The 13450-nt window shown below is 34.7% G+C and overlaps 1 protein-coding gene across 5 annotated transcripts in view; it reads left to right on the top strand.

The window, feature by feature from the left end:
• LOC149079953 (poly(rC)-binding protein 3-like) overlaps nucleotides 1-13450 on the top strand; it is a 423390-nt gene that overhangs the window by 163842 nt on the left and 246098 nt on the right. Inside the window, exon 1 of one of the 5 annotated variants that reach the window (XM_089238858.1) lies at nucleotides 6004-6347. The exons of 1 other annotated variant lie outside the window; for it this stretch is intronic. The gene's annotated coding sequence lies outside the window, so the exon portion shown is untranslated. Of the gene's footprint in view, nucleotides 1-6003; nucleotides 6348-13450 lie in introns of those variants that run through there. 3 more of the 5 variants (XM_089238852.1, XM_089238856.1, XM_089238857.1) reach the window with 3 other exon arrangements.

The raw sequence follows: 13450 nt of genomic DNA, 5'->3' as shown, positions 1-13450 counted from the left end.
GGTTGCAGAGTTAAATTTTGCCGCTCAAATAGTATTTTATGTAAATATGTTCGACGGCAACTTTTGAACGTACACTCATGTTTTAAGAAAGATAAATATGGTTAAGGAACCATCCCTTGTGTGTGAACACTTTCGCCGCTTACGGGTCACGCGATCTCGCGTTAGCTAGATTCGTCGCCGGCGTCGTTCTGATGGTATATACAACTGCATACCGTTATGCCATGCGTATATACTACAGTATATGTATGCATGTGTAAACTGTGGAGGAAAGGGAGAACTCCGAAATAAATCAGCATTTGTAGAGACAGGAAAAGAATATTGGGTACCCTTCTTATTTTTGAGTTAAAGCTGTACTTCAGTTCTTCGGAGTGGAAGACTTTGTTTCTTTTCGTCCAAGTCTTTTCGCTTCATCTGTTTTATGCAGTATTTCATGTCAGAGTTTGGAAAAAAAATTCTTGTTTTTACACACTTCATATTTTTCTTCACGTGTATTGCATATGTGCCTATGTATGGGCTTAAGAAAGTTGTTCGAAATAGTTTGCATAGCGTATATGATTTTTAGAAGAATATCGCTAGGTTTTTTACTTTTCGTCGAATTTCTAAACAACTTACTGGTTCACACAAATTTGTAGTTTTGCGAAAAAAAGACTAATGTTGGCAATTGTTTTCATGTATAGGAAGCTCGGGTAATATGGAAAACCACTTTTATTTTTTCTATTATTCTAATTTAAGACATGACAGAAACCTAAAACGTACATTTCTATAAAATTTGGGTTCCCGTCTTTGCATTAACACGTGTATCATATTTAAAAACAAATATTATGTCTAAGAACAAAGACATTAAAAAAAATCATTTTTGTCGGGTAGTATGAAATATGGGGTTGAAAATGAAGAAAAACTAATTCGAATATTTTTTAATTAAAAACAAGATTTAATGAGTCTATGACAATGGAACATGAACATTTTATCGTTTGGTTTTTGTAGTTGATGATGCAGTGTTGTCATAGAGTCCATTTACAAGAGTCTCGAATGCAATTTTCCTAATCTGCCCCAAAACAATCAAGGTGGGCCCACAGAGAAGACAGGACAACACTATTTATTCAAGACAAAAAAATTGAATGAAACTTGTATATGAGGATCTTTAATGAATTTCTGATCAGCTGACTTATAATGTTAATGATAAGTTAATGATTTTAAGAACCTCAGTGAAATGTATACAAATGTTATTTGCATATTGATTTCGTGTCTAGGTCTGAATCCACACTATTTGATAATGGAATCTTAAATGCCAAGAATTATACAAGAGATAAATATTCTGACACAAGAGTTGAACTTAGTATTATAATTAATTGATTGAGTCATATCAGTTTCAGAACACTGATTTCATGGCTTATTCCACTGATAAATTATTTTTTGAAGTTCCCAAAAAACAAGGAATGACAATGAAACCAATAAGAAAAATGTAGTAATCAATGCATCAGAATCGGTGAATAATATCTCAAAAAATGATCAAAGAACTTTTTTGTTATTTTGTTAGTGCTTTAGGTAATGTACCTTATTTTTGAATTTATATATAAAATAAATTCGTAAAATTCTAAAAAATATAGAGTAAGGTGTGATCCACAATATAGAAAAAGCTATACTAAATTAGGATGAATGAAGGAGCTATCCACACTTAGACAACATAACCATAATTTTTTAAGTGGGTATAATGTATTGTATTTTATCTAGTTAAGTTTTTTCTGTGATAACCACTCTTATTTTGGGTTGCTTCTATTTTAGATGTATTTGGCATCCATACTTTTATGGATTTTTTTCAGCCATCTCGTTGGGGATTTGGCCGGTTCTGGCCTTTGTATAATAGAATGGACAACCAACGCGTTTAGTTGAGCATTATTTCGTCAGAGAAAAATATTTCATTTTATCTTGTTGCCGGCTTGAAAATCTGCAGTTTCTTATATATAAAATATCTTTAAATAGGAAATTATCACCTCAGACGTAGTAACGATCCTCATGCCTTGCTTAAATGCAAAATTTTGAAAAATAGTTATAAAGCCACTCTTATAGATGCACTAAAGAAAAATACTTTAAACCACTGGAGTTCTACTATTTGCTCTAGCAAAAACTCCTCAATTTTGGGATGCTCTAAAATTATTTCGTATTTGGAAGAATTTTGTACATCGCAATACATGTCGATTGTTTAACAAAATCATTATAGTACCCTATTTTCTTTTTTGGATAATTACACACGCATACCTAGTTATGATACGGTTCAACTAACTGATAGGTCGGACGGGGTTCTTGACACTACAATAACAATGACAGAACTCAATGCAGCTATAAAAAAAAGCTAGAAGTGGTAAAGTCCATGGGCGCGACTTGATCCTAAACAAATTTTTTCATAACTCCATTCCGAATGCGAGGCAAATTTTACTATCAATATTCAACAATATTTTTGACTCCGCATGTGTCTCAGAGAAATGTACTAAGTGATAATCTGACCAATCTATAAAAAAAGGTGATCAAACGCTACCGAAAAATTATCGTGCAATTGCATTGGTCTCAAATATCTTGAAGTTATTCACCTCGATTTTAAACAAAAGATTTGATACTTGGTTGAATCAAAATGACATCATTTCAGAAGTACAGGCTGGCTTCCGCGAAAACTATGGATGTGAAGATCAAATTTTTAATTTGCATTGCATGATTCAAAATAAATTATCGAACATTTTATGCACTATTCTTTGATTTTAAAACAGCCTTTGACTCAAATGACCACAATATTCTTTTCCAAACTTTAGAAAATTTGGGTGTAAGCAAACATTTTATAGCTGTGATTCGCGACATGCGCAGAAAGGCGTCTTTGAACGTCAAGACCCATTTCGCCCTGACAGATAATATAAAAATTACCCGTGGGGTACTGCAGGAAGAAATTTTAAATCCTTCTCTTTTCTCTTGTGATAATCGATCTTGTTAAACTGCTGGAGGAATCTTATATTGCGTGTGTGTGTGTTAACCAATTTATATAAACTCCGAAACTTTTATACATGGTCTATTTTACGCCGATGATACGGGTCGTCCGTGCGGATTCTCCTTTGAACCTTCTGAGAAAAATCAAAATTTTGGAAAATTTCTGCTTTCGTAAAAAATTAAAAATTATTACTGGCAAAACCAAGGTTGTGGTTTTCAGGAAAGGAGGCAAGCGCAAGAAATCTGAAACTTATATTTTTTATTTTGACGGCTAACATTTAGATGTAGTCGCAAATTATACATATCTGGATGTTCCATTTTCCTCCTTAGGTCATTTTCATTTAGCAAAATTAACTTTACAGTCAAAAACCAAATCGGCAATAAACACAGTTTTATCCAATTCAGCTGAGGCAAAAATATCCTCACCCTCTGTAGCATTTAAACTCTTTTTCTCTCTCGTTTTATCAGTATTTTCTTACGGTTCGGAGATCTGGTCCACCTTTTTATCTTGCGAAACTTGTGTGTGAACCGATCTTTAACTCCTTCACCAAAAGAATTTTTCATTCAGACATAAAAACTCTGGGACATATGGTTAGAGCGGAACTTAGGCAACCACACATTTCAACACTTCTTACAAAATTTTTATTACGTTATTGGTTCAGGATTGAAAAAATGTCGTCCAACAGACTTCCTAAACAATGCGTTTTAAAGCTTCGTGATAGATATGAGGCGAGTAGAAGGGAAAAATACAGTTGGCATGCAAATTTGAGGAAAATAATTGATAACAGTGGTTATTGTTTTTTGAAGATCTCAAGAGACCCGGCTATCATCCAATAATTCAACAATTCTTGTCATTCGAAACTCAATTAACATCCAAAACATGCAAACTGACATGACTAATATCTAGAGCACTAATTTTTCTCCCCACTACAAACAACTTAAAAGAAATTTTGGTCTTGAAAGCTACCTCACTAACTACAACGCCCCACTTAAATTTAAAAGAACTCTCATGCAAATTAATTGTTGAACTCTCGGTGCAAACAGGTTGTTCATAAACGGGAGAATCCTTGAAATCAATTCGCAGGTTTCGTGTACATATTGTAACTCCAATGAATTTGAGACCTGGACTCGCGTAATAATGGCATGCTCAGATTATAATTCCTTTAGATGAAAATATTTCGCAAATATACACTCACATGCCCCTTTTATTACCTTTTTCAAAAATTTGGAACAAAATCAAAATCGCCTATTCCTTTGCTGTCTGATATAATATCCTTTAGAGATATTTTTGTGGAATGTCTCTCCACTTGATAAATATTTGTTCCAATTTTTATTTACTAACATGTTGCAATATACATATTTTACTAACCATAATTATTTGAACTATCTCGCAAAGAGATATTATAATAACTAATTTCTTTTGTTTTTTGTAAAATAATTATTTGTAATTTGTTCTTGTTCTATTCTTGTCGTACTGTTTTGTTATTGTTGCCACTTACTGCAGAAGCGTTTTGCCAAAATCAATAAAGGTTATTATATTATTAACTATTATTATTATTATTATTATAAATACAAAATTATCACCAATAAAAAAGAAATTATTTTTAGCCCGTTAAAAGACAAAATAAACCCACTTTTTTCCTGCTAATGTGAAGTTACAATGAAAACTAGTCGTATTGGTAAAAATATCTTTAAATTTTTCGGCAGATTAATCGCTCAGCAGTTCATCCCGAGTGCACTCGGCATTTGTGACATCCCTTCTTTTTGTATCCCTGACTCTCTATGGTCCCGTATATATTTGAATATACAGTAAATGGTAAATACGTGTAAAAATTCCTATTTTTTTCCTTTTTTTTGGTATTTGAGAAAGTACATTTTTTAGCGTTATAAAAACACACAAAAGTGAAGTGATTGAAACAAAATTCAGTGTAAAACAAAGTAAAAAAAGGTTCGTATTTCTCGGTGTATTTGCTTTCTTCGTTGTTCTTTTGTGAAAGTAAAATTTATTCAACACTGCTAGGCCAGATTTGATCTGTTTCAAATAACATTAAAACCTAGACAAGCTGTTTATTTTACCCTTAATTAACCATTTTTGCTAATTAAAAACCCACTCTAATTTATTAAATTGCTGTTCTAATATGTATTGTTTAAATTAAAAATATGCCAACAGCACTCATTTATATCCGTACTTTCTAAAAAAATGAAAATTCGATGCGTTTTATGGGGAGGGGGGACCAAGATGGCTAAGTTAAGTAATCATTAAATAATAATTTTTATATTTTTGAATAAATATTAAAATTCTGCCCAATAAGTGTGTGATCAGTGATACAGATCACTTGAGTGGCCCGCGGCATATTCGCAGATCACTTAAGTGGCCCTCGGCATACACACACAGATCACTCAAGTGACCTGAAGCGCTGTTCTAGTTCACTCAAGTGGCCCGCGACACATTTTCATACCAATAAAGTGACCCGCACTCTCCTGAAAGTTGAGCACCGTTGTGCTCTAAGCCGTTGAAACAAACGGTTTAAAAAGCAACGTTTCACACCATAGCTTTTTTTAAAATATTTTTTCAAAACCGGTCGGGCCTCTTTGACCACCTTGCATTTCCGATTTCTTCCGGCCGCGAGTGAAATACGATGACATACCTGAGAAAAGAAAACATCGAAATAAATAAATAAATAAAATGAATACAGTAAATAAAAAAAAATGGACGCGTATTTTAGGACTTCTATCTCTATCGAGGCAAAACACGGAGAGAATCAGCCAGCAAGAGAATCCTAAAGTTATCCGGAAGTTTGCCATTCTCCTGGTCAAGTTAGTTTATTGAGAGAGAGAGAGAGAGAAAAAAAAAAGATGCGCGAGAGAAAGAAGAGAGAGAGAGAGAGAGAAACGCGGAGCAATGAGATGTCCATGTTATATATTTAGTCGATAGAGAGCTCGTCGTCCCTCCCTCTAGATGGCAGCAGGGGTATCACGTAGGCCACGCCCTTGACGGTAGTATACGAGAGAGGGGAGAGAGAGATCGCGCGCGCGCGTGTGTGTGTGAGTGTGTGAGTATATGCGCTGGGGGTGCTTCTCTCCTGTCGTTGAGGTTGGGGAACGCGAAGAGCAAGCAAGACCCGCCACAGAAGACGCTCTCTCACTAGCAGACGCAAAAGACGTATTTTGAACAGCGCTGCTCTCTCTTTCTCTCTGCTCTTGCTCTGCCCAATCGCCCCTCTCTCTGTATCTCTCTCTCTCTCTTCTGCTCTCTTTTTCCTCCCTTTGCCGCCAGCCCACGAGAACAGATCGCCCAGTGGATTACTCCTCATCCGCACCTGGTGACCTGAGCCGGCCACCGTGGGCCACCCGACGAATGCGACTCTAGATAGCAGGTCAGACAACTTCCTCGCTCTCTCTCTGTCTCTCGGTTATCTAATATTATATATTATCTCTATTTCTCTTATGTTATATTATTGCGAAAAAAATTTCTTGTTTATGATTTTACTTTTTATTATATAAAGTTGCATGAAAGTGTTTGTTTCTCTTATTTTACGGAGGATAAAAAAAAAAAAAGTGACACAAAAACTTATTAAAGTTCGACGGAAGGGTTTCGGAAAGTTGGGTTCGGTGCAGGTTTTGCACCGTTTTTGCAATTTTTGTTTTTTGTGTGCGTAAAATTGTTTTTCGTATTTGATTGGGAAAAGAATGATGAAGCAGATTAATGAAATTCTGGATAGCAGGGGTCCGAGACAACAACTTCCTCACTCTTTGAGTTATCTAATGTTATATTATTACGTTGATTTTGGTTTATATAATTTTACTTTTTATTATACAAGTTGCATGGAATTGTGTTTGCGTTTCTCTTATTTATCGAGGGTGAAAAAGAGAGAAAACTTATGAAAGTTCGACGGAAGTGTTTTGGAAGTTGGGTGTAGTGGAATTTTTTTCTTCTTAGTTATTTAATATTATATTATCTCTATTTCGAATATTATATATTATCTTTATTTCTAATATTACTGTATATTTATTGCGTTGATTTCTGTTCATAATTTTACCTTTCGTTATATACGTCACATGGAAGTGTGTTTCCCTTGTGTGTTTGTCGAGCAGAAAAAAGATACAAAACTTTCGAAGTTCCATGAAAGTGTTTCGGAAATTGGGTTCAGTGGAGGATGTTTTTTTGTAAAATTTGTAATTTTTTAATATATTTATTTAGGTGTAATAATTCATTTTTGTACGTGTAAATTTTTTTTTTCTTATTTGAATGAAAAGAATGATGAAGTGGGGTTTATATATATATATAAGATGACTGCGTAGATAGCAGGGCAGTCAACTTTCTCTCTATCTTTCTCAGTTATCTAATATTATTTCAATTTCTAATGTTATAATATTACGTTGATTTCTGTTTATATAATTTTACCTTTTATTATATAAGTGGTATGAAAGTGTTTCTCTTATTTATCGAGGATAGAAAAAGGGAAAGCAAACTTTTCAAAGTTCGACGAGAGTGTTCCGGAAAGTTGGGTTTAGTGGGAGATATTTTTATGTATCTGTAATGTCTAATTTATTTTAAGTGTAATAATTTACTTTCGTATGTGCAAGTGTTTTTCATATTTGATTGGAAAAGAATGGTGATGATGTGATTTAAAATGCAACTATACATAGCAGGTCAGACAATAACATTTTCACGCTCTTAGATATCTAATATTATATTATCTCTATTTCTAATATTATATATATATTTTTATTTTTGTTGATAGTTTTACTTTTTATTGCATAAGTTGCATGGAAGTGTTTGTTTCTTTTGTTTATCGAGGGGAAAAATGCAAAAGTTATATCAAAGTTCCACGGAAGTGTTTCAGAAGTAGAGTTTAGTGTAGGATTTTTTTTCTTGTAATGTTTAATTTATATATTTTTGTGCTTTGTGTAAATTTTGTTTTTCTTATTTGATTGAAGAAAGAGATGATGAAGTAGTTCTGCGCAAGTTTTTGTGTCAAAGTTTGCGGAGTTTTGGGAGTGCGTATGATATGTACGATCAAAACGCGTTCATTAACTTGAAAAAAAATGTATAATTAATTATCTATTTCCCTACTGATCACTTGAAAGAAATATTCAAATTCAATATTCTTTCAATATTCAATTCATTATATAATAGATTAATTAGATTTGATTTTATTTAAATTTAAACAAATACAAATATAACCAAATTGTTAATGCACTTCATATAAGAGCAAAAATATATAATTCATTTTTTTTACCTGCCGTCATTTTGAAAGCTAAATTCAAATATTCAGTCATTATATAACAGATTATGTTTGATATTGATAAAATCAAATGCAAATGGTAATTTAATTGAAATGTAAGCAAAATATTAAGAAATTATTAAAATACAAATACAAGAAAATTTGTATTACCCTTAGACTTTTCTTCACCTGCCGATATTTTTAAAACAAAATAACTCTAATAATAAATGCATACGCAATATATGCAAATTATTATTAAAGTTAGTTAATACAAGAGAGCTTTGCAGTTAATATCGCAAATATTTTCTAATGTATACGGAATGAGTAGAATTCGATGGTTTGGTGATTGACAAATATAACAAAGTCCGAATCCTACTCCATTAATTCAATTTTGCTAAATCTGACTTTACAGACGAATATTATTTTTTAGAGGATTCAAAGATTAGAATGATGCAACATCAATCTCTTTTGGAAAATTATTGTGAAACATTTCAGGATAGGTTGAATCACGTTGAATGTATTTATTCTAAACGTTTATTTGACGTTCAAATTTAGAAAAATCTTTTGTACAAACTAAATTTGTGGTTCATACACCATTTTTGAACAGACTTTATATACATTGCATTTTCGGGGTTATACCACGGAAATATGTTTTATTAAACGAATGACGGTTTCGTGTCAAATTGTTCGTGAATTAAAAAAAAAAAAAACTCCCGCTTTACTGTTTTGACGTCTATATTACTAGTATTCAAATAATATTTAATATTTAATTTCGTTTTCATTCATAAAGTAAACAGTCATGTCACTGATGCACTATAGCGCGTCAAGAAATTTCGGAAAAGAATGCGTGCAAATCTTTTTCACGAAAAAGCACGGTAAATTTTACTCCTTAAGGAGCCGGGTTCTTCGGAAACCTGGATTTCAGGACCCATGAGAGTTGGAATAGAGTGAAATCGCTGATAAAAATGTATGAGAGTACACTTTTATATAACTCAACGAAACTAATTCTCACTTTCAGGAGTGGAAATACGTAGAATTTAAGTGTATTTTTTATATCTCATGAAGAGAAAAATACCACCCCACTGTTGTATTAGACGCTAATATATTGCGTGCATATATGGAAAATAACCATATTTTTACGGGCTTTTTTTCCGCCACCTCGTTGGGCATTTCGTCTGTTGTGGCCTTTGTATTTGTATTTGTATAAAATGGAGGATGGATTGCTTTTGTGACAACCGTGCCTGGTGTGATTAACGAAATATTATCGACTCGATGTTGTCGAATTCATTTGGAAACATCAAAGCAGAGATGCGACTATTTTTATTCCTACCGTTTGTATACGCCGACATTGATGAATGGCAAAAGGGAGAATGGGTGTTCAGGTGTATGTGTGCCGTCTTGTTGATGCTGGAAATTCCAATTCTTGTTTAATTTTTTCTCATCATCAATGTTACAACATTGAGAGTTTCGTTATTATTTCTGTCCTGCTGTGGGATCTCATCCACTCAAAAACATTTTTTTTTACAAATCAATACATCTGAATTAAGCCTGTATCAATTAATAAATTATTGATATCCACCACAGATTCAAAATAATCAACACAGCTCAATCTATTTACATTTAAATGAACGGCAAAGCCAATATTACCCTAGATGGATCATTAATAGTTGTTGAATAAAAGGCGTAAATTTGAATAGTAGACCTGTCAACTGTAGTTTTGATAGAAACTTTGGAAATATGCTTTATTTTTTAGAGTTTATCTTGAGCAAAAGCTAATTATTTCTTTAAACAGAATTAATTACTCTTTGATATGAAGCCACCTTCACTTTTTTTGACAACATGTCAGCCATGTGATTAGCTTATCAATGTTCGGTTTGACTAACACGAGTTCGGATTCTGGTTTGAGCATCTATTAGAAAATGCCTGTCACGGTCCTGGGTTCGAACCAGGGGAGATATAGATAAGATATTTTCCCTAATGAACTTGAGGCGATCACTAATAGACAGCGCCTTCATTTCCAACCCATCTCATTAATGGCAGTAAATTGCAATATAGCGATATTGCCAGAGTTGGTGCTTGGTGAAGTAGTAGCTTAAAACAATGGTCTCGTTGTAATTGGCCCTTTATATGCTTAAATTGATAGTGATTGAATATGTTTTTTATTTCTTTTTATTTGCATAAATAAATATTAACTGATCCATTGGGTCATGGGCAGGCAGAATTCAAAACTTCCATTTTTACAGAGATGATATGACACAGCAAATTCTACAAAAAAATCAAGTCAATAAAATGGTTGTGCAACTTATTAAAAAAGCATTATAACAGAAATAAAAATCATATATCATCAGCAATAATAAAGTTGCGAAGAGTGAGGCTATTTCGTAGGAAACTAAAACCACAAAAGATGCTTTATGATGGTATATGTATGATGGTTATGAAATAAATGAAGAGAATTTGCGTATTTTATCGAATTTCATGAAAGGAACTAAACTGAATGTAAAACCACTGCTTCTAGACAAAAATGCAAATCTTGTACATCAAATATGTAAGCGTACACGTGTGTGTAGGCGGAGCCAGTAGAGAAACAGGCTTTATAAGCGCGCGTAAGTTAAGACGCATTTCGCTCGCTAGCACACCTCGGCGAATTTCTTGGTGTTATTTTGCAGCAATCGGTTAATTTCAAATTGTAACAGTAAAAATGAGTAACCACCAACGTTTAGATGATGGAATGAGGTGACGAATTGTGGGGAGGCTAGAAGCAGGCCAATCTCAAGTCCAGATTTGTAGAGAGTTCAACTCTCTACGTCGTGTGTAACTTATGGAAACAGTTCCAGGATACCGGATCCATCGAGAGAAAGCCTGGGCAAGGTCGTCCAAGAGCCACGACGGCCAGAGAAGATCGCCATTTGTCGATTATAGCGAGGCGTAACAGGAGTGCTACAGCTTCTCAGCTGTCTCGTGACTTGTATGCAGCCACAGGAACCCGTGTATCAAGGGTGACTGTTTCCAAAAGACTTCATGAGAGAGGGCTGTTTGCAAGAAGACCTGCTGTTTACGTCCCGCTCACTTCTACGGACAGAAGAATCCGTTTATCATGGTGCAGAAAGCATAGAGATTGGAGTATGGATCAATGGGCGACCGTTCTCTTCACTGATGAGTCCCGGTTCAGCCTAAGCACCGATTCTCGCCGTACGTTCATATGGAGAGAACCAGGGACCCACTACCTACCCTCCGATGTCCGCGAAATCGACCATTATGGCGGAGGATGTTTAATGGTCTGGGCAGGCATCATGTTGGATGGCCGCACACCTCTCCATGTCTTTGAAAGAGGCACTGTGACTGGTGTGAGGTATAGGCATGAGGTCTTGGAGCCCTATGTTCGCCTTTTCAGGGGTGCAGTTGGCTCTGAGTTCATTTTAATGGACGATAACGTGAGGCCACATAGAGCTCTTCTGCTCGACGATTTTCTAGAGAGTGAGAATATTCGACGAATGGATTGGCCAACCAGATCTCCAGACTTTAACCCTATAGAGCATGTCTGGGACACTCTGGGGAGGGCAATTGCAACTCGCAACCCCCCCTCCGGGAACCATCCAGGGAATGAAAACAGCGTTGCTGAACGAGTGGGACCAGTTGCCACAGGAAATGATAAACTGCCTTATTTCAAGTATGAAATCAGGCTGTGAGACCTTGTATATCTGTAAGAGGGGACCATACCCCCTATTAACCCATCTTTTGTTTATTCTGCAACCGCTGTTTCATACCTTCCGACTCCAACGAGTGTTACGCACGATCATGCGTGTGTATTACAATTATTGAATGGTTATTTGTTTTGTATTGTATCAATGTATGTACATATCAAATTTCATTAAAATCGGTATAGTAGTTCTAGAGATAATCGACCAAGTCTGCAAATTCTCTTAATTTCTTACACCAGTGTATCTGTAAGAAACCAGCTTAAAATCGTAGGTCTCAGTGTAATCAATATCGGCTAAATATCGGAGTGCAGTAGCCCAGGTCGATAAGATATCCGCCTAAAGTATCAAAAGATGTTTAGAGGTGTCGCGCGAGTTCGATACCCGATTCGACCTTGTCAGAAACTTTCCTGACACGGGTACAAAAGAAACGGCAACATGACCACAGAAAAAGATTGCCACCGTATGTAGTCCAAAATCGAGGGATTCGGCACCAACCTCTCGGTGAGTATAAAAAATGGCTGCCGTTCGGAATCGGCAATAAATTGTAGGACTCGGTCTAATTAGTTCTCGTGTGCAGAAAATAATCAGATTGACAAAAATTATGAAATTATCAGATCAAGCTAAATTTAAACGTGATAAGATATACTGATTGAATAACCCATTTAAAACTTACTTCCAAGCAAATAAGATGTCAAATTAGAGCACACTCTTTCAATTACTCAAACTACTTTTTCAACTTTGCGTTATATTAACCTCACCGAACCACCGGCCGGAAAGTGTGCGTAAAATACTGAAATACTGTACTTCGAGTATATATCTCGAGAAGTGAATGGAACATAAAAGAGGATCTAGCGTGTCTGCTGATATATCTTGATTAGAAAAATCCAACGATATCTCATTTATGTAAATACGCTTTTGGGTTTTGGTGCCAGATCACCCGTTTGTACTTGAAGTCTACTTGAAAGTTATAACACGTACTAGTAACAAAATTAATTCACGCTATATCTCAGCAAGTACAATATACAGATAGGAAGTAGCTAATGGCATCTGAGAATAGATTTCGTTCAGACAAATTTTACGATGTCTCATTCATGTAAATGTGTTTTCAGAACGGATGCATGAGATATACTCATATTTAAAATTGCAGCCGTGTCAAAGATAAAGCCTTCTCCCATTTTCTTGTTATGACTTATGACTGATATAAGTTTAAGGGACAATAGATATTTCCATTCAATAGTCTAAACTAATACTATCCGTGTCGGGATTTTTTACAATGAATGATTTGTCTATGAATTCTTAAATCTGAATTGGAACTGACCTTGCTGGGCAAATATGAGGTAAGGGTTTAATTGTTCTAAGGAATGTATCTATATAAAATATGCATACATTTTAAAATAAGTGTGGTTAATTTAGCGGAAAATATCTACACGTCAGGTTGACGTTGTTTAAACATTTTTCGTAAGGTTCATCAGGCACTTGAAAAGAAGTGCAAGGAATGGAGTCACTGAACATCTAATGGTTGGTTGGTATCATAACCCCTTTAATGGAAAGTTG

This window comes from Pholcus phalangioides, unplaced genomic scaffold, assembly GCF_987345545.1.
Source record: "Pholcus phalangioides strain wild (caught in Gottingen) unplaced genomic scaffold, Ppha-v1.0 ptg000011l_1, whole genome shotgun sequence".
NCBI lineage: Eukaryota > Metazoa > Arthropoda > Arachnida > Araneae > Pholcidae > Pholcus > Pholcus phalangioides.
This window is presented reverse-complemented; position numbering and strand designations above follow the sequence as displayed.